The following is a 23,534-nucleotide window of genomic DNA, read 5'->3' as shown; positions in this document are numbered from 1 at the left end:
AATATTGGTGGGGTTAGTTGAGTAACTGTAATGTTGGAAGAAATTTGGGTCATACTTTCCTGGCTTTTTTTATCTTTGAGTTAACTGGAAGAATTCTGCAATGTAAGTGAATGTTTGTGAGGCTTTTTTAAATATTTTCTGACATAAACATTTTGCAGACATCACCCGAGAAATGCTTCTCATCTTATGTTTTGTTAGTTTGTAACTATGATAAATAAAACATAAGTTTTATAGTACCTCATGTTATTGTAATTGTTTCACCCAGGGTCTCAACTCTGCCATGGCAATGTCTTTTCCAATGAATCTGGAACTACATTATCCAGTGTGCTCTTTTTCTTTAAGACAGTAAGATCTTATTTGATAGATATTAGGCCTCAATTTCTTTTCTTTTTTGCGGATCGTGTCGTTTGCGAGTAGAGACTCAATAGATCATATTGTGGTAGTTGCTCTCCTAAACACGTCACTTCAAACAGCAAGTCGAGTCAAATGCAAGCGATCCTTTTCATTTCAATCTCTTAGAACAAGTCGAGCAGGACATCGATGATGGCGAGGCCGCTGCCGCCAAAGTCCCGGAATGGCAATTCTGCTAGCTGAGCTAAGGCATGTGCCTTAAGGTCGAGGCACTTTTAGGCCTCAGTTTCTAACAGATTGACTCACTACATAGTGATTCCCTTATTAGTTCATTCTGTGGTGGTGGAGTTTACCCTACTTCTGGTATGTCTTTACAGCTAGTTGCTCAGAGCTGTTGGGAGCCAAGTGTTTAGGGCTAAGAGCAAAAGTCAAGTGATAGTTTACAAGCTGCCAACACATTTGCTGAACGTTAGTTGATTATGCAGTCAACATCATTGACCTTAACAAATTTTAATTTTTTATGTCAGCTTCATTTCAGTAGGGTTTGGGAGATGAGATTAATCCTTTAGGCATATATTTACATCTGGATTCCCATCAGCTGTTAATTGAATGTTAATGCTTTCATTTGAAAATATAAACATAAAGTATCTCATTCAACCCACCATCTTATATATTTTGATGATTATCTCTACTGTTCTTGAGAAATCTTATATTCCTATGATAGTAAAGTCTTGTGTGAAGGCTTTTAAAGTAAACTGTACTGTATACTTAGTTAGAAAGTGAATATTAACTTAAATGAAAATGCATCCCTATATTCATCATCATCATCATCATTTAATGTACTTAATTTATCGACCCCAAAAGGATGAAAGGCAAAGTCAATCTCAGCAGAATTTGAAGTCAGAGCATAAAGACAGACGAAATACCGCTAAGCATTTCGCCCGGCATGCTAACATGTCTTATTTCTTTACTACCCACAAGAGGCTAAACTCAGAGGGGACAAACAAGGACAAACGGATTAAGTCGATTATATCAACCCCAGTGCATAACTGGTACTTATTTAATCGACCCCGAAAGGATGAAAGGCAAATTCGACCTTGGCGGAATTTGAACTCAGAACGTAGCGGCAGACGAAATATTGCTAAGCATTTCGCCCGGTGTGCTAACGTTTCTGCCAGCTCGCCGCCTTCAAGTTACTTTATTTATTGCCCCCAGAAAGTTGAAGAGTAAGGTTGACTTTGACATGATTTGATAAGCAAAAAGCAAGAACTCCAAATAAATGCTGCGAGTAGTGTGTCTTATGTTCAGATGATTCTGCCAACCTTTAATTATTTTAAAATTTAGTTGCCATAGTCGACACCATTCATTTGCCCTGTTTTATTATATTCAGGCTAAAATTATTAGTGTTTTTTTAAAAACTTTATGCATCCCGTGCATGGTTAAATGAAGACCTGAAAAGGTAATTAATACACATTATTGTCTGAAATATGAAACAAATGGATGCAACAAGACCTATTGTTCATTAAAGCAACAAGTTACTAATGAATTATTATTCAAATTAATTCATTTGACAGAAATTAAAAACCAAAAGAAGTAAATAATGAAAATTTTGTTTTGAAAAAATAATTTGTTAATTAATTTTTCAGTTACATCTCAATTTATTAGTTTCATTGCTTACGTGAGTAATTTGTGTAAGAAAATTGGCATCTTATCTAAGGATATATTACAGCAAAATATATGGGTGCAGGAATGGCTGCTTGGTATGTAGCTTGCTTACCAACCACATGGTTCCAGGTTCAGTCCCACTGTGTGGCACCTTGGGCATGTGTCTTCTACTATAGCTCTGGGCTGATCAAAGCCTTGTGAGTGGATTTGATAGACAGAAACTGAAAGAAGCCGGTCGTGTATATATGTGTGTGTGTGTGTGTTTGTGTATGTATATATATATATATATATATATGTATGTATGTATATGTTTGTGTGCCCTTGTTTGTCCCCCCGATGTTGGTTTATTTACATCCTTGTAACTTAGCGGTACAGCAAAGGAGACCGATAGAATAAGTATTAGGCTTACAAAGAATAATTCCTGGGGTCGATTTGTTCGACTAAAGGTGGTGCTCCAGCATGGCCAGTCAAATGACTGAAACAAGTAAAAGAGATATATGTGTGTGCTAAATATATATATATATATATATATGCTTACATGGTTCATGTTCTTGTTATCCTTATTGATGTTGTAAGATAAGAGAGATATATAGAGACTATTTCAGTAATATATTTCAAGAAATAACAACACATCTCTGAAGAATTTTAACTACTTTGTTCAGTGTATTTCTGATCAAATGCACTTAAATTTATTTAGCAAAATCTAGACTAAAAATCTAAACAATCAGCCTTAAGCTTAAGCCTGTAATCCAGACCTTAAATATCATATCTTCTCTGGCTGTAATTCCAAATCACAAACCCTACAAGCATCTTTGAAGAAACGGTTCACTCTGTACTAGTAGCTTGCACAGTTACACGTGCATATGCTGAATTTATGCCAAAGGGAAATACATGTGAGAAACAACAACAACAATGTCAATGACATTGATTGCATTTCATTTAGTAATTATCCACTTGATTTAATCTATTATTATATTGCTATTAATCCAAATGGTATTTCAGAGAAAAGCCGGTTAACTATTTGAAACAAATCCACATCATTAATGATGTACCAATTATATATAAAACTGAAATCTAATACTTCATTTGTCTCAGAAATTATGTCTAAACAATTTACTATAACATATAAGTGAAATTCTAAACTATTTCCACGAGTTAAAAAAATTTGCAAGTAAACAAATGATTTCCGTTGTGTTGATATTGTTAACATTGGTTCTATTACATAAACTTGATAATGACCCTGTTTACTTTTAAATCCACCCAATAGCATTCTGATGGTGAAGGGATTTGCTTAATGTCAATATCTTCCTGTTTATATATGATTTCATGGATAATGAATTGCCAAGATCTTTAGAAGCAATATTTGTCAAGGTTAACTTAATAGTAGAAAGATGAAATAGGCATGCACACATGCACATCATCATCATCATCGTTTAACGTCCGCTTTCCATGCTAGCATGGGTTGGACGATTTGACTGAGGACTGGTGCAACCGGATGGCTACACCAGGCTCCAATCTAATTTGGCAGAGTTTCTACAGCTGGATGCCCTTCCTAACGCCAACCACTCAGAGACCCACACACACATATATATATAGTGAAGGCTTGTGGCTTAGTGGTTAGGGCGTTCAGCTCATGATCATAGGGTCATGAGCTCAATTCCCGGTGACACGTTGTGTCCTTGAGCAAGACTCTTTATTTCTCGTTACTCCATTCCACTCAGCTAGCAAAAATGAGTTGTACCTGTATTTCAAAGGGCCAGCCTTGTCACATTGAATCTCTGAGAACTACATTAAGAGTACACGTATCTGTGGAGTACTCATCCACTTGCATGTTAATTTCATGAGCAAGCTGTTCTGTTGATTGTGTCAGCTGGGACTCTCGTCGTCATACCCGATGGAGTACTCCTATATCTTTTATCTTTTACTTGTTTCAGTCATGAGACAGAGGCCATGCTGGGGCATTGCATTGAAAATTTTTTAGTTGACTTAATTGACTCCTGTACACATTTTTTTTAAAGCCTGGTACTTATTCTATCAGTATCTTTTGCTGAACCACTGAGTTACAGGGATATAAACAAACCAACACTAGTTGTCAAGCAAACACAGATACAAAAGCAACACACACACACTATATATATATATATATGTGTGTGTGTGTTTGTATCAAGATGAGTTAAATAGAGAAATACTATTGACAATCCAATAATCTATATATATATAAAAATGAGAATGTGCGTGTGTATGTGTGTCTGTTTGTATGTCTGAATCCCTAAAACTCGAGAACTACACAACTGATTTCATTCAAATTTTACACATGCCTGAATTAGTGTCCATGTAGTGTCATGGGCCCAAAAAATTTTCAACGTCTTGCCTAATGTGAGCCCAGAGTAATCTCTTATCTCTTCTATTTCTGTATTATGTGTCAAAAGTGAAACAATAACATCTCTCTATTGTAATGTCAGATACTTTCACTTTAATAGTTACACTATTAATACTGAAACTATTATCTCACATATATACAGGCATACACACACACATATATATTCATACATAGGTAGATAGATATAAATAGATATTATGTATATATATGTATGTATATGTGTGTGTGTGTGTGTATATATATATATATATATATATGTGTATGTATATATATATATAGATGTATATGTAATATGTACACACATATATATATATATATATACATGTATACATATATACATCATCATCATCGTTTAACGTCCGCTTTCCATGCTAGCATGGGTTGGACGATTTGACTGAGGACTGGTGGACTAGGTGGCTACACCAGGCTCCAATCTGATTTGGCTGCCTGGTGTAGCCACCTTGTCCACCAGTCCTCAGTCAAATTGTCCAACCCATGCTAGCATGGAAAGCGGATGTTAAACAATGATGATGATGATGTACATATACACACACACACACGCATATAACTATATATAGGTGCAGGTGTGGCTATGTGGTAAGAAACTTGGTTCCAAAACAGACGGTCCTGGGTTCAGTCCCACTGTGTGGTAACTTGGCATGTGTCTTCTGCTATTGCCTCAGACCAACCAAAGCCTTGTGAGTGGATTTCGTAGACAGACACTGAAAGAAATCAATCATATATATATATATATGTATATATATACTTTATTTAAAAGCAGCAGAAATATAACAAAAAAACCGTTACTCTGAGTTTCACGTTCCCGTGCATCGTTATCCTTCCTCCATTTCTGACAAAACTGTCCGATGAACGGGAACGTGAAACTCAGAGTAACGGTTTTTTTGTTATATTTCTGCTGCTTTTAAATAAAGCATATTACTCTACCTCTGGTATTTGAGTACTCTTTTTTCCACCTTGTTGCACATTTCATGTGCTTACTCCGGTATATATATATATATATATATATATATATATATATATATAAGTGTATGAGTGTGTCTTTGTTTCTCCTTCATCACTGTTTGACAACTGCTGTTGGTTTATTTACATCCCCATAGCTTACTGGTTTGACTAGAAGAGACTGAGAGAATAAGTACCAGGTTTATTGAAATTAAAAATAAAGCACTGGGGTTGATTCATTCAACAAAAAATTCTTCAAGGCAGTGTTTCATAATTTTGTTTCCCCACTCAATTGTATCTCTCAGTCTATCTTTCTGTGTGTGTGTATGTATGTATATCATCATCATCATCATCATCATCGTTTAACATCCGCTTTCGATGCTAGCATGGGTTGGACGATTTGACTGAGGACTGGTGAAACCGGATGGCAACACCAGGCTCCAGTCTGATTTGGCAGAGTTTCTACAGCTGGATGCCCTTCCTAACGCCAACCACTCAGAGAGTGTAGTGGGTGCTTTTACGTGTCACCCGCACGAAAACGGCCACGCTCGAAATGGTGTCTTTTATGTGCCACCCGCACAAGCCAGTCCAGGGGTGCTGGCAACGATCTTGCTCGAAAATCCTACAGGAGCCAGTCAGGCGGTACTGGCAACGGCCACGCTCAAAATGGTGCATCTCATGTGCCACCCGCACAATAACCAGTCCAGGGGCACTGGCAACGATCTTACTTGACTTGCCGGGTCTTCTCACGCACAGCACATTTCCAAAGGTCTCCGTCAGTAGTCATCGCCTCGGTGAGGCCCAATGTACGAAGGTCTTGCCTCACCACCTCAGCCCAGGTCTTCCTGGGCCTACCTCTTCCACGGGTTCCCTCAACTGTTAGGGTGTGGCACTTTTTCACGCAGCTATCCTCCTCCATTCTCACCACATGTCCATACCAGCGCAATCGTCTCTCTTGCACGCCACAACTGATGCTTCTAATGTTCAGCTTTTCTCTCAAGATACTTACACTCTGACGGGTATTCACATTGACATTACACATCCAACGGAGCATACTGGCTTCATTCCTTGCGAGCTTACGTATGTCCTCAGCAGTTACAGCCCATGTTTCACTGCCATGTAGCATGGTTGTTCGTACGCATGCATCATACAGTCTGCCTTTTACTCTGAGTGAGAGTCCCTTTGTCGCCAGCAGGGGTAAGAGCTCTCTAAACTTTGCCCAGGCTATTCTTATTCTAGCAGCTACACTTTTAGCGCACTACTACTAACTTGGTCGCCCAGATAGCGGAAGCTATCGACTACCTCTAGTTTTTCACCCTGGAATGAGATAGAAGTTGTTTCCTGTTTGTTTACAGTCTTTATTGCACCTGAACATCTGCCACAAACAAAAACTAACTTGCTAGTTAACCTGCCTTTGATGTTGCTGCACCTCTTATGTGTCCATAGCTTGCACTGGGTACATCTTATAGAGTTACTACCTACTCCTTTTCTACATACTGAGCAGGGCCATCTACCTGAAGGGGTTTGTGTTTTATCTACCTTCCTACTTATTAGGATTTTGGTTTTAGCTAGGTTGACTCTAAGGCCCTTCAATTCTAGACCTTGCTTCCACACCTGAAACTTCTCCTCTAGTTCTGATAGTGACTCCGCAATTAGGGCAAGGTCATCAGCATAGAGGAGCTCCCAGGGGCAACCTGTCTTGAACTCCTCTGTGATTGCCTGGAGGACTATGATAAATAAGAGGGATTCTACCCAGAATTCATTGCTGTACTCATTTCCAACCCTCACCTTACTGGCAGCATCTCTGTACATGGCTCGCACAGCTCTCACTAACCATTCTTCTATCCCAAGTTTCCTCATTGACCACCAGATAAGGGATCGGGGGACCCTGTCAAAGGCTTTCTCCATGTCAACGAAAGCCAGGTACAGAGGTTTATCCTTAGCTAGGTATTTCTCCTGCAACTGTCTCACTACAAATAAAGCATCAGTAGTGCTTTTACCTGGCACAAACCCAAACTGCATCTCATCTAAATTGATTCGCTCCCTAATTAGTTGGGCTATGACCCTCTCTGTAACTTTCATAACCTGATCTAACAGCTTGATGCCTCTAATTATTTGTATGTATATATATATATATATATATATATATATATATAATAAACACACATATATACATGTATGTATATGTGCATATTTATATCTATTATACAAAAGTCAATGTCTTTATGAACACAAAATCCAAGCCTAGGGAGAAGAATAATACTGTATGTTTCATACAATTTCAAGGACCAAAATTACTGAATGGATCCTTATCATATTTGGAACTTAGATTCAATGCATAAGGGCGGGTATAATGCAGTTTGTTTGGTTTGAATTTGAGGTGGCTTAAAGGGGGCAGAACCCCCCATGAAAATTCATAAATTTCCGATGTTGATGTAATTTCAACCATACGTAATTGACACTCAAGAAGTATTCCCAAAGTTTCCACTTCTCATGAAGATTCTAAGACCCTCTAATGGGGGCCTTAACTCCCAAATTTTAGTCATTTTTTATGATCCAAAACTAGGTCAAAAGTACTGAATGGATCTTTATGAAATTTGGAAATTATATTCTATGCATAAGGGTAGATGTAATGCAGTATATCTTTGAAAGTGAGGGGGCATACATGAGGCTATAACCCCCATGAAAATTCATATATTTTTGCTGTTGATGAAATTTTAACCATAAGATATTAGACACCAATGAAGTAATATTTCTAAAATTTCAACTTCTTAGGAGTTAATAACACCCCCTTAATGGGGACTTAACCAGCACAATTTAGTCATTTTGCCTAAGCCAAGATGAATACAGTTGTACCCTTGGAAGCTGTAGGGTCACCTGAGCATACAAGATGAGCATTATTTGTAATTCAATGGTACAATAGTGTAAGATTTTGCTTTGAGATATACTTAGATTGTGATTTCTGCAATGTGGTCCAAAAATTGTCAAGTAAAGGAGAGGCATCTTTGCCTCCACTGATTCAGTTGCAAAGTGTTGAGTAAAGTTATTTGGTTGCAGACCTCCTTTCAGTCTTTTTATTATCACTAGGTCAGAGATAGTCCCCAGATGGTAACATTGATTTCAAGGCCTTCTCAGATAAATGACTGGTCATTCAAAGAGATTTATAGATTGCAAATTTATTCTGTCCAATTACCTATCCGCATAGTGATCATTGGCAAACTCCAGAGGTGACACTTTCATTTCCCCTTAACCCTCACGTCACACAATTGTTAATGCTTATTTGAGTTGGGTCACACCTTTCCAATTGCTATAAGATCCATAGTGCATCTTACGATGGTAAAAGATATTCTTGCCCAAATGTTGAACACTGGTCCTGTGCCTGGGACCACATGACGATGTTGTGAACATTTTCAGCATTCGACCATGTTTGCAACACAACCAAATCATAAGAAGAAACACTGATATGTAAAACGAAATACACTGCTTCTTTTATATATTATTATTATTATTTAGGTGGTGAGCTGGCAGAATTGTTAGCACACCAGACGAAATGCTTAGCCATATTTCGCCTGTTGCTACAATCTGAGTTCAAATTCAACCGAGGTTGACTTTGCCTTTCATCCTTTCAGGGTCAATAAATTAAGTACCTGTAAAATACTGGGGTCAATGTAATCAACTAGTCCCCTCCCTTTAAATTTCAGGCCTTGTGCCTTTAGTAGAAAGGATTACTATTATTATTATGGCAGCGAACTAGCAGAATCATTAGAATGCTTAGCGGTATTTTGCCAGTCGCTACAATCTGAGTACAAATTCCGCCAAGGTCGACTTTGCCTTTCACCCTTTCAGGGTCGATAAACTAGATACCTGTAAAATACTGGGGTCAATGTAATCACCTAATCCTCTCCACCGAGAATTCAGGCTTTGTGCCTTTAGTAGAAAGGATTATTATTATTATTTATTTTATCAAGGCTGGCAGAACCATCAGCAAGCTTAGCTAAATGCTTAACAGCATTTCATCCATTTTTATATTCTGTGTTCAAATTCCGCCAAGGTCAATTTGCCTTTCATCCTTTTGGGGGTCAATAAGATAATTATCAGTCAAGCACTGGCATCGATGTAATCAACTTCCCCTCCACTCAAAAATTGCTGGCCCTGTGCCAAAATTTGAAACCATTACTAGTCATCTTATTTTGTTATAATGATTTAATCTTCTAATTTGTATTTTTGAACTCTCTCTCTCTCTTTTCTCTCTCATACGCACATACACACAAACGCATACACACACACTCAAACACACATACACACACTTATATGTATTATTTTTATATTTGTTTTCCAAGATCCTTGATGCGAAATTATATGTTGAAACAGATGTTATGCCTTCCAGGGGTCATCCTGCCATTAAATAACACATGCACTAGTTATATTTCACTCCTATTATTGTTATTATTATTATTATCCAACTTATTGATTGCTCGACCAGTCACTTGACTAATCAATTGGCTGGAACAGGTGAAGGCATGTCATTGATGACGTCACAAACAACAATGAAAGGACTCTGACAAACCAGTTGATTGAGTGATCAAACAATTGGTCAAGCAATCGATTAGTTAATTAGTTAACTCGTTAACTGATAATAATAATAAAAAAAGCAGTTTAACCTCTGTGTGTGTGAAATTGCTATTTTAATTTTTATTCACTTGTTTTTCAATTTATTTTTTTAAAGTTTATATTTCTTTTAATTTTCTTTTTTTATTTCTTTACTTTGCTAAACTTCTTTTTATTCATTTTTTTCTTTTTTTTGACATTGTTACATTTTATATTTAACAGTATAACAGTATCGACCAGGCATTTGGATGTTGTTATATGTTGTTGGTCACAATGTACTTTGTATTGTTATAGCTTTTGAATGATGCCACTCTGCTGGTTAGGTCAGCACGCCACTCCGTCACACGGTTATTCAGTTACAGCTGACCAGCCTAAAGCAATGTGAAATGAAGTGTTTTGTTCAATAATACAACACACAGCCAACCTGAGAATTGAAACCTCGATCTTACAATCACAAATACAATGCACCTAACCACTCACCCATGCACCTTCATATTATACATGTAAGTCCTTTTATGTTACAATCCAGTTTTAAGTCATTATTTTTCTTTCAAAAGGTGACGAGCTGGCAGAAACGTTAGCACGCCGGGCAAAATGCTTAGCGGTATTTTGTCTGCCGTTATGTTCTGAGTTCAAATTCCACCTAGGTCGAATTTGCCTTTCAACCTTTCGGGGTCAATAAATTAAGTACCAGTTACGCACTGGGGTCTATATAATCGACTAATCTCCTCCCCCAAATTTCAGGCCTTGTGCCTTCAATAGAAAAGATTACTTTTCTTTCAAAAGGAGGAATGGTCCAGAATACAGTTTAGGCAATGAACCAAGCAATGTTTCATAGTGTTTTTGTTAGTTTATATCAGTGTTTCTCAACCGGGGTTTCCCAGAACCCTAGGGTTCCGCAAAAGTGAGTGAGATAAGCTAATGCTAATTTCATGATCATAATATTACTATACATGCACAAAATATTATTGGTTTTTCTAATATTGTAATATAGACATCATTCTATCTAACCTATTATATATATTAACTGCCTTTGAAGAATCATATTGTCATTGAATGCTAGAAATGAGTAGATAGACAGCCAACAACTGATGAATGGTCGTTTCTTTGTGTTTACTTGCCCTGTTTTCCATTTTTTCTGTTGTTTATGTATTTAACTCATTTGTCTATGTATTTCATGTTGTTTACACAGTTGGTGACGTCCTGTACCTATATATGCATATATATATATTATTTATTATTATTTTATATATACATATATATTATTTATTATTTTAAATATATATATATTCTTTTACTTGTTTCAGTCATTTGACTGTGGCCATGCTGAAGCACTGCCTTTAGTTGAGTAAATTGACCCCAGGACTTATTCTTTGTAAGCCTAGTACTTATTCTATCGGTTCCATTTGCCGAACCGCTAAGTTACGGGGACGTAAACACACCAGCATCGGTTGTCAAGCAATGTTGCGGGGACAGACACACACACACACACACACACACACACACACACACATATATATATATATATACATACACACACACAATGGGCTTCTTTCAGTTTCTGTCTACCAAATCCACTCACAAGGCTTTGGTCGGCCTGAGGCTATAGCAGAAGACACTTGCTCAAGGAGCCACGCAATGGGGCTGAACCCAGAACCATGTGATTGGTAAGCAAGCTACTGACCACACAGCCACTCCTACGCCTATAATGTTATATATATATATGGTGTTTACCATGTGCACTACAATGAAAAAAATATGAGAAAGATATGGTATATAATTTTTTTTTTGTTCAAGGGTTCCTTGAGACTTGTAATTTATTTTAAGGGTTATGCAAAGGTAAAAAGGTTGAGAAACACTGGCTTGCATGCTCTTATTCTATATCTTCTCTTTTACTTGTTTCGGTCATTGGACTGAGACCATTCTGGGGCACCAGCTTGAAGAGTTTTAATCAAACAAAATAAACTCAATACTTAGTTTTTTTAAAGTTTAGACCTTATTCCGTCAGTCTCTGATAATAGTTATTTAATTGTGTACCATAGTTTAGTTGAGTATCGAATAAAATATCTTTTTGCATTTGCATAACAATCAGAAAATATAATAAAAAGTTTGCAATTGCTTCTGGTATTGATGTCTCATCAGGCAGTTAGTATGAATGGTTCTGTTAATACCAAAAATACGCCGGGCACTTTGAAGGGATGGAGGAAAAGGTGAAATTGGCTCCGGTGTGGTTTGAATTTGTAATATAGGCAGACAGGTTTAAAATAATATAAGCCATTTTGTCATGCAGTCTACCATTTCAGGTCTATGGAAATATTTGATAAATTGATAAATTTCCAGTTGAATGATTTAGCAAATATTTTTATGTTTATTGTAATTAAATTTATTTGCAATGTGTTTATTCAAATTCTATTTCACAGGATGCTGACACCATTTCAAAGTCTATACATCATTTACAGTTGTACATTGTCTTACATTTACTTTCCAATTTTCTTCAAATTATCTCACATTTTTCTCATCTGCTATAAAAGACTGTATTTATTGTTTCTTCTTTTCAATATATCTTAATTTTGCCTTGTTTCAATTCTTCCTAAAGGAGAAATTTGTATCTCCAATTGTATGCATGAGCTTCTGCTTCATTTTAATAAATTTAATTTCAAGAAAAACGTAAGATATATTACAAAAATATTTAGAACAAAAAAAAAGAAAATAAAGCAATTCAAAATTAAAAGGAAAGCAAACTAAAATACATGCAAATTATGCAAATTTCCTGAATGATGATCAGTTTCATGAGTTAAAACAATTTAAAGAATTTGTATGGTTATTACCATTAAAGTAATTAAATTAAAGATATTGTCAAAGACATATGAGACTTAAAAATAGTTGATATACTAGGAAACAAAAGTTGTTCTATCTGCCAGTAAAAAACTTCGTAGAGAATCTGACATGATGATTCACATAAAATACCAAACGTATATCAATTAACGGAAAATACTATGAAACATTCTTTCACTCTTTATCAGATACATTCGTTTTAGTACGAGTCTTGACAACAAACTTGTTCAATAAAACAGACAATACAGCTATAGTTTCAAATAAAAGAACATTTTTATTTTATTTCTGAAATTCATAAACCTATTCAGGTAGATATAACAGATTTTCTTTAGAAAATAACAAAACAAGGGGGGAAAAAAAAAGAAAAGTAACAGCAGCTGTCAGCTTTAGAATCACTAAATGTTGACAAAACAACTAGTGTCAAATAAAATATTGAAGGAAAAAAATAGATTCAAAAAAACCGAACTGCCTAAAGCAGATAAATCTTAAAAACTAATAAAATATATCGTTATTGAAAGTGGAAAAGAGAGCAAGAAAGAACTATTATTATTACTATTAGTTTTATCAATGTTATTATTATTATTGCCATTGTTGTTATTATTATCATTATTATTATTATAGACAGCATTGGAATGAATGCAGTGTGGTATTTAGTTACATCTCTTTATGTTTTCAATTCGAATCCTGCAAGCCTTAGTTTATTCTTTCATCTTTCCAGGATCAATAAAATAAATGCCGGTCAACAACGGAGCCCTGTCCTAATTAATTACACCTTACCCCAAGTTTAATATAGGCCTTGTGCCTCTATTGCAAACAATTATTATTATTATTGGGTGAGAGAGAAGCACATGCCATCAAAAGCCCAGTATACCCATCATGACTACCTGTCTGATAAGGGTACACCAGTCACATGCATTACAACTATATGTGTGTGACATGGTGATCCTATATCAAGATAAACAGCACATAACCTTGCAGGTGGAACTCAGTTAAAATTTTCTTCAGGTCGAGTAGCCCATCATACTCAAAAGGTCCCTGAATAAGGGTTGTTTAAGGATGTTGAGCAAAACACCCATGTTTCCAGAGCTGAATTATTCAAACCACAAAGAATTCCTCTCAACAAATGGCTATGATGCTCCCCCACTACTTCTGCTTGTGATCAGAGATGCACATATTGTCAGCCACCAAGGGACATGCTCAACTGCTTAAGGTCAAAGAACTAAGAAGCAAATCTGTAGTATTGAGCAGAATATTTGCTGTAGGCCATCTTTTATATCATGACAAAACATGTACATGATAACACTTCCAATTTCTTATTATTTTTATTATTATTCATATAGATTAGACTGTTGCAAAAAAAAATTCCTAACATTGGGCTACAACAAATAACCTTAAATGCGAAGAACCCTCCTAAGTATCTTAGCTGTCCCTAATAACACTATTTTCTGGAGCTGTACTAAACTGGGTTTCATGCCTATTTCCTCTATCCATCTGATCAATTATTTAGGGATAGTTCCTAATGCACCTATAACTACTGGGATACACTTTACCCAAACTTTCCATAGTCTCTGTAATTGAATGATTAGGTCCTGGTACTTTGCTATGTTTTCTATACATTGCATATTGATTTTCTCCTCATTTGGGACTGTAAAGTCAATTATCTGGCACTTACTGTTCTCTTTATCATTATTATCATCATTATTATTATTATAATTATCATTCAGTTGTTTTATTTTTATTATCATCATCATCAAGGCAGTGAGCTGGCAGAATGGTTAGCATGCTGAGCAAAATACTTACGAGTATACTTAGTGGTATTTTGTCCATCTTTGCATTCTGAGTTCAAATTCTGCTGGGGGTCAACTTTACCTTTCATTCTTTCGGGGTTGATAAATTATGTACCAGTTGTGTACTGTGGTCAATCCAATCAACTGGTCCCATCCCCCAAAATTCCGGGCCTTGTGCCTAGAGTAAAAAAAATTATTACTATTATTATATGAAAACTCACAGCTGCGTATGATGAAAAGTGTCAGCTGTCCACAGCCAGCAGACTAAGGTGACCCTTGTTTACTGGTCCTGCTTCAAGAACCCTGGGAAGAATTCTTGCAGTTCCAAGCAATGCTGGTTTTTGCAGGTGTTCTACCTCCACACTTGCACCAATCTTTTTCATCTATGTTAGTAGTTGAGTGCTGATACTTCCAAGTGTGTCAATTACTATTGGTATTAGGTCTACTCTCTTTATTGACCACAACCTTCTTATTTCCCACTTTAAATTATCATAGTTGTTTATTTCTTCTTCTTTCACGTTGATCCTGTTGTCACCAGGGTATGCAATGTTGATTATCTTTCTTTTTTATTCACAACATCAATGTCTGGTTTCCTATGCCTGGTCGCACTGGATCATTGCATCCCACAGTATTTTGCAATTCTCATTTTTGGTGACTTCTGGGGTTTGCTCATACCACGTCTTTTCTCTTTGTAGGTCGTGATTTCGACAGAGCTCCCAGTGGGTCATTCTTGCCACATTGTCATCATTTATATTCGCATTATGTCAATTTTGGGCATTTGCTAACAATGTGCCATACCATTGTTCATTCTTATTCCTGTTAGAATTTATGTGAGTAGTGGGTTACTACCTGTAACCTTATGTATCCACAAGCTTTCAAGTGCTTAAAACCCTCCGGATAATCTTTTCTGTTCCTAAGAGGCAAGGACATTCTTTTCCAATCTTGATCAATCATTCGTCTATAAATTTACTTACAATTCCCAATGCATCAATTACTGCAATGCACAACCTTTAGTTTTCATTCTCCAAATTCTTGCCATTTCAAATTTTATTATCATTGGACAGTGGGGTTCCTCGATTATCCCTAGAGGCCTTCCTGTATCAGGAGGGTCACATTTCTATCATCCTCCATGCCACTTATTTTTTTTAAACCTTTGTATGTTATGCATATGTCCCTTCTTTTTCAGTGTATACTTTCTTTCTTTTTTATCCTTTCATTACATGTAAACCCCCGCACTTTGTCTTTGTATTGTCCCCTGATCCTTCACCCTTGTGGCAAATAAATGAAATCATCATCATCATTATTATTATTTAGTAGTCTTATTTTTATCGTGTGCTTTCACTGCAGCTCTGTGCATCTTGGGTATGTGCTCTGGTTTGATATGATGCTCTTATTTTTACTGTATTGAAAGTGTAGGATGTGTGTGATGCCTAGTGGTGCTATTTTCTGTATGTTATATATACTTGTAAGTTCTGCTGTTTTTGTTATGTATTTGTCTGAATTTTTTTTTTTTTCATACCTAACGTGCCTATTATGATTGGAATTGTTTGTTTTTAGGCTCCACATTCAAGTTGCCTCTATTTCCAGGTTTTTGTATTTTGAAAGTTTCTCTGTTTCTTTTAGAGAAATGTTGTCATCTGTTGGTATTGACACATTGATTAGAAAGTATTTTTTTTCTTGATCTCTAACAACTATATCTGACCTATTGGCCTTAATTTCTCAATTTGTGTCTACTGGCATATTATTATTATCATCATCATTATTATTAAGGTAGTGAGCTGGCAGAACCATTAGCATACTGGGCAAAATGCTTGGTGGCATTTCCTTCATCATTTCGTTCTGAGTTCAAATTCTGATGAGGCTGATTTTGTCTTTCATCCTTTCGGAGTTGATGTAATTGACTAGTCCCCTCTCCCAAAATGTCAGACCTTCTGCCTTTAGTAAAAAGGATTATTATTGTTTGTAGTAGTAGTAGTTTTAATGTGGTAAGATGGCAGAATCGTGAGCATGCTTAGCGGTATTTCATCTGCTGCTATGTTCCGAGTTCAAATTCTGCCAAGGTCGACTTTACCTTTCATCCTTTTGGGGTTGATTAAATAAATACCAGTTACACACTGGGGTCGTTGTAATCGACTTAATCCCTTCCCCCAAATTTGAGGCCTTTTATTTCCAGTAGAAAGAATTATTACCTCTGCCTTCGCTAAGGCGGAGGTATTGTTTTCAGTCGTGTTTGTTTGTTTGTTTGTTTGTCTATGGACAAGATGCCTCAATAACTGCTGGATTCGGATGAAACTTTCAGGGATGTTTGGCCTCGTGACTGGCATGAACTGGGTAGATTTGGGATCGATCTGGTACCAAACAAGGATTCTGGATTATTTTCCCGGTTCTTTTACTTAATTTTTGAGAGCGGTCGGGTTCATTTTTAGTATTCTCATTTGTGAGAGCAGTTGAGTTTATTTCAGATATTCTCATTTTAAAAATCATCTCTGGCTAATCGTTAAAAATCACCTCTGGCTAATCGTTGCCTTGGCGGAGGTTTGCACTCTCTGAGTGCTTATCATCATCATCATCATCATCATTATTATTAGTTGTAGTAGTAGTGTGGGTTGACAAAAATCATTAGCTCACAATGCAATATTCATTTAGTTACAATCTTTATGCAGAGATTTCAAATCATACCAAGATTAACTTTGGCTTTCTTCCTGCTGGAATTTTGGTTAAATAAATACTTAAGGTTTCTCCCTCAAATTTATCATTTTGTGTCTATGTAAGAAATCATAGTAATGACAAAAACAGCAGATCAGCTTTATATATATATAACGAAAAAAAAATTGTTGAATGAATTTTAAAATTGATGTGAAGCATGGATAATCTAATATTTTGAGCCTTTCCTCTTCATCTGAAAGTGTTGTAATTTTGGATGCAAGCAGCAACAAAACCACTTAATCTTTCTTTCTCTTCTTAACTCTCAGGAGGATTCAGGAGGTTAGAATTGGTAAGGATCCAGAATGTTAGAATTTTCATTCTTCATGACAATTCAACTTACCAAATTCTTCCACAAAATATTGCAAGATTCCATATTTTATCGAAATATGCAAAGACTTTGTGAATAAAGTCTTTAAAATTGATTACCATGTATTTTCCAAGAGACTGTATAGCAAGACTGGTATATTCAGAAATGAAGCTTATTTGCAAACACAACAATACATTTATCAAAGTTTAGATTCATGGCATTTTGGAGAGATGACAAGAAATATAATTTTCTGGATATTAAAAGCAATGATGAATTAATTTGAAATGACAAATTAGTATTGAAAAAGGAAGCATAATTTTGAATAAAATGAGAATTAATGAAGAATCAGATTGATGGAACACTAATTTGTAAAACCTGATTTTGAGATTTTTTATATCTAATTTCATCATTTCAAAAATTATGAACAAAGTTTCATAAAATTATGAGAGGATTAATTTTTACAAATTCCTGCAATAATTATCTCACTTAAAAATATTATTAGTATCCAGGTCAGATCCAAACCCTGGATTTTTTTAGGGATCCACACCAAAATAAGTAAACAAATCAATTCAAGAAAAATTTTGTTTTATTTATAGAGAGAAACCATCAGAAGACAGCAAATGGATGGTTGAGAACTGCTGCTGTCAGGTGAACTGCAGGTGCCAATGGCCAGAGTCAATCACCTTACTACAGGTGATTACCATTCGTAATCCCATCTAATTTACAACTGGCCAGCATAAACAGGACAGACATACCAACCAACATAATATGTAAGTTGACAATGTCATGTTAACCTTCTTCTTACCATATTTCTGTTGAAACATACTGAGTTTGTTTCAATTAATTTTGAAAATATTGAAGAATTTAAATACAAGAGGATACTGAAAAGTTCCTGGTTTTGAGTAAAAGAAAATACAGGAAGATAAGTTACTTTTTTACTTGTTTCAGTCATTTGACTGCGGCCGTGCTGGAGCACAGCCTTTAGTCGAGCAAATTGACCCCAGGACTTATTCTTTGTAAGCTTAGTACTTATTCTATCGGTATCTTTTGCCAAACCGCTAAGTTACGGGGACGTAAACACACAGCATCGGTTGTCAAGTGATATTGGGGGGGACAAACACACATATATATACATATACATATATACGACAGGCTTCTTTCAGTTTCTGTCTACCAAATCCACTCACAAGGCTTTGGTCGGCCCAAGGTTATAGTAGAAGACACTTGCCCAAGGTGCCACGCAGTGGGACTGAACCTGGAACCATGTGGTTGGTAATCATGCTACTTACCACACAGCCACTCCTGCGCCTATGTTAATTATGATTTTATGCAACATATTCCCCTCTCAGATTCACACACTTATTGCAGTGGTCCTTCAGTTTTCCTAAGCCCTGTAAAAGAACTCAGAAGGTTGGGCTTCCAACCAGGCCTTTCATGATACCCTTAAAGCCAGGAACTTTTCAGCACCCCCTTGTAATTTTGTCATTATTAAGATGATGCATGGAACATGAATTAACATGAAACTTAGATGGGAGGTTTTAAAAGTCGATCGCTTTGAAAAAAAGAAGTTTACATGAAAAGGACAGGGACAATTTCAGCTGGTTGGCATCAAAAGGGTTAAGAGTTTTATCCATCCAGGAATGGATTAACAACAGCTGATTGGAAGGGTGAATTTTGAAGATTGGACTGCCACTTTTAGTAGATTAAGCAGCTACTTAGAGGTCCTTTCAGCAGCTCTTTCTGCCTAAGTGTATGGCTGATCAATAACAGCAACTTATATAGACATAATTCCAATGATTTTGATATATTTAAGAATAAACAAATACAATTGTAGCATCTTGTAAATTTCAAGTATTCTAGTTGAAATATGATGAAGGTGCATGGCTCAGTGTTTGGAGCGTTGGGCTGACTCTCATGAGGTAGTAAGTTCGATTCCCAGACCAGGCTGTGTGTTGTGTTCTTGAGCAAGACACTTTATTTCACATTGCTCCAGTTCACTTATCTGTAGAAATGAGTTGCAGCATTACTGGTGCCAAGCTGTATCGGCCCCTTTGCCTTCGCCTTGGATAACATGGGCAGCATAGAGAGGGGAAACTGGTATGCATGGTTGACTGCTGGTCTTCCATAAACAACCTTGCCTGGACTTGTGCCTCAGAGGGGAACTTTCTAGGTGCAATCCCATGGTCATTCACAACTGAAGGGGGTCTATTTTTTTTTTAGTTGAAATATGGATGAGAAGTGATTGAGTCAGTAAAATGTTAATTTTTGCTATTAAAATTGTACAAATCCCTTTGAGAAGGTTTCTCATTTACAAAATTTCAATAATCCATTTATCTTTTACATGTTTTAGTCATTAGATTGCAGCCATACTGGAGCACAGCTGGGAAGAATTTCTAGATTAATGAATTGACCCCACCCCTACCACTTATTTTTTTCTTTTAAGCCAGGTACTTACTCTACGATTCTCTTTTGCTGAACTGCTAAGTTACAGGGACATAAACACACCAGCACCAGTTGTCAAGCAGTGGTGAGGGACAAAGACACACACACATATATGACAGAGAGGGGAGGAGAAAGGGGGTTGATAGGAGGGGGTATAAATGACAGAGCAGTTAGAAATTACTGAGAAAGGCTCCGTAGTAATTAATATTAATTGGAATGTATAATTTTCCTTAGATGCTTTTCAAATAAGGTTTTCATTAGTTGAGTATTCCCCCACCCCTTTCTTTGCATTAATCACCAGGGTATTTACTAACTTAAAACCTTACAGCAAACTCTACCAACTGCTACGATATTAATACATTTCCACCACCAAAGGTGATATCAGGAGATATGGCATTCATAAATAATTATAATCCAACTTGTATCAAATTACCCATGGTGTTGTGAAAGTACACTTCTAAAGTTACTCCTCATATGACACAATACTTTGCTTTGAGAACAATGAAGATGTTAATAATATGTATGTCTTTTACCCTTTTTTGTTTATTTCAGTCATTAGACTGCGGCCATGCTGGAGCATTGCCTTGAAGAATTCTTAGTTAAATTGACTCTGATACTTATGATTTTCAGCCTGCTGCTTAATATCTTGGTTCCTTTTGCCAATCTGCTAAGTTGTCAAGTAGTGGTGGGGTGGGGGACAAACACATATAGAGATGCACGCGCACACACATACATACACACATACATACACACACATGTATATTTATTGTTTTTAAATAAGAATATTATTGACAATGACTTTGATTGCTTAGCTGGTTGAAACTTCGAAGTCACTATCAATAACTTTCTTGTTTAAAAATATTAAATTTCTACACTACAAAAGTATAGAGTGATCCATCAGATTAACGTAAAATTATTTTTATTATCACTGAACATAAAAACAAACATTAATATATATATATATATATATATATATATATATATATATATATATCTCAACAGGATGTATTATAATACTATCCCACAGCCATACTAACAAGCCAACATACGTCCATCATCAGCTGCCCCACGGATATCATTATGGTTTCGATATATATACATATATAAGTGCAGTGAGCTGGCAGAATCGTTAGCACGCCGGGTGAAATGCTTAGCAGTATTTCGTCTGCCGTTACCTTCTGAGTTCAGATTCCGCTGAGGTTGACTTTGCTTTTCATCCTTTCAGGGTCGATTAAATAAGTACCTGTTATGCACTGGGGTCAATGTAATCGACTTAATCCCTTTGTCTGTCCTTGTTTGTCCCCTCTATGTTTAGTCCCCTGTGGGCAATAAAGAAACAGATATATATACATATATTTTTTTATATATCGCTATAGTTTTTCTACCCATATATGTCTATCATATTTTTATATATTTATGTATCAGTAAATTTTTAATATTTTTTTATTATTTTAATGAGTGATACATTAAATATATTTTAATAATTTGCATACACTGGTTTTATGGCTGAGTATATGTTGTATTCTTATTCTAAATTGTTGAACCTACTTGAATTCTCCTTTTAAATATGATACATGATATATCTAACATGTTAAGTTGCCTACCTGAGCACTTCACAGCACTGTCTATGTAATAAAAAAAAAAACTATATCTATATATATATATATATCTATATATATAAAGTTTTTATCCAAAATGGAGAGGAACACCACACCTCCATGTGATTGGTTTGAAAAATTATTAAGATTTTACTCTTTTATTCTTTGTAAGCCTAGTACTTATTCTATAGGGTTCTTTTGCCAAACCGCTATGTTATGGGGACGTAAGCACACCAACATTGGTTGTCAAGTGATGGTGGGGGACAAACACAAATACATACATATCTATGTATATATATATATATATGATGGGCTTCTTTTCAGTTTCCATCTACCAAATCCATTCACATGGCTTTGGTTGGCCTGAGGCTATAGGAGAAGACACTTGCTCAAAGTGCCATGCAGTGGGACTGAACCTGGAACCATGTGGTTGTGAAGCAAGCTTCTTACCACACAGCCACTCCTGCACCTATTAAGATCACCTATTAAAATATTTTTTCTTAACATGAAACTATCGGTAGCCTTAATACACAAATAAAGAAATTCTATCCACCAACAAGATGCTGATCACTCATTCTCGTCATTCAATATTTATCATCATCATCATTGTTTAACGTCCGCTTTCCATGCTAGCATGGGTTGGACGATTTGACTGAGGACTGGCGAAACCGGATGGCAACACCAGGCTCCAATCTAAATTTGGCAGAGTTTCTACAGCTGGATGCCCTTCCTAACACCATTATGTATGTATCGTCAGTGAGTCTTAAATCCCAAAAAGAAGCACACTCTGAGTTATAGAACAGCAAAGTATATAGATAAAGATAGATATGGCCAGTCTATGGCATTACTTTGGGTTTCACATCCATTAAGCGCTTAGCCTTACAGCGTTTCTTCAGACCCTAAGCCTGTTGGCCTATGGCTTCTCTAACAAGTGGCCTCTTTAGAAAATGGAGGAGGAAAAGACTTTCTTACTCTTTATCAACAACAAGGCATTGTCTCCTTTTGACCACTATTCATTATTGACCTTGTTAGCATGAGGATATATATGACCTTGTTAGCATGTGGTCATATACAGGATGTCCATAAAGTTTCTTTACAATTTCAAAAATTTAATACAAAGGCAAATTATGGGATATGTTTATCCTCTTTGTTCTGTGTACCCAGTGGTTATCAAAGTTTCTAACCACATTGCATTTGTGTTTTTCAGGTACCCTATTGATGAAAAAGTTTCTGCTAAATAAAGATCTAAAAAAAAATGGCTTCTCCTCAAGAAAAGGCACAATGTGTATGTCATGGTTTATTGAAGCAAAATCAAACATGCAGACCCAGGATTAAGTATGGAAGACATCCACCATCATTTCATGCATGGAACAAAAAATTTATGGAAATAGGAACAGTGTTGAATAAAGGAAAGAGTGGACGACCAAAATTATCTGAGGAAAACATCAATCATGTAAGACAAGCCTTTGCTATTTCTCCTACAAAGTCCATACTATGATCAACAGTGCACAAAGTCCACAAGAGCTTGTGATTGCATGCTTACAAAGTGCATCTCTTACAAGCACTTGAACCAAATGATAAACCAAGGCGAAAAGAGTTTGCAGTCAACATGCTGGAATGAATTTCTGTGAATGCAGCATTCCTCACCTCGAGTTTGTTTTAGTGATGAAACAACCTTTCATGTTTCAGGGAAACTGAACACACATAATGTGAGGATCTGGGGATCAGAACATCCCCATGTGGCTCCATATGACTAGTCTTAGGGTGAACGTCTGGTGTGGGACGATGTGTACTCAGATCATTGGTCCATTTTTCTTCACAGAGAAATCAATTTCTGCAAATATTTAAAATCCAACATCCAGTCAACATCATGGTGTCTTAAGTGATCACTTGTG

The 23,534-nt window shown here is 36.1% G+C and overlaps 1 long non-coding RNA gene across 3 annotated transcripts in view; it reads left to right on the top strand.

Moving 5' to 3' along the window:
- LOC106873609 (uncharacterized) overlaps positions 1 to 23,518 on the top strand; it is a 101,006-nt gene extending 77,488 nt beyond the window's left edge. For 2 of the 3 annotated variants that reach the window (XR_008266477.2, XR_008266479.2), the window contains 2 exons: positions 18,196 to 18,369; positions 22,847 to 23,518. This is a non-coding gene — a long non-coding RNA (uncharacterized LOC106873609). Of the gene's footprint in view, positions 1 to 10,258; positions 10,468 to 18,195; positions 18,370 to 22,846 lie in introns of all 3 variants that reach the window. The other variant, XR_001409902.3, reaches the window with a different exon arrangement.
- Positions 23,519 to 23,534: the final 16 nt, after the last annotated feature.

The sequence above is a fragment of the Octopus bimaculoides genome, chromosome 2, assembly GCF_046866305.1.
Source record: "Octopus bimaculoides isolate indiv1 chromosome 2, ASM4686630v1, whole genome shotgun sequence".
Classification (NCBI taxonomy): Eukaryota; Metazoa; Mollusca; class Cephalopoda; order Octopoda; family Octopodidae; genus Octopus; species Octopus bimaculoides.
The sequence above is the reverse complement of the archived record's forward strand: the minus strand, read 5'-3'. Positions and strand labels throughout refer to the sequence as shown.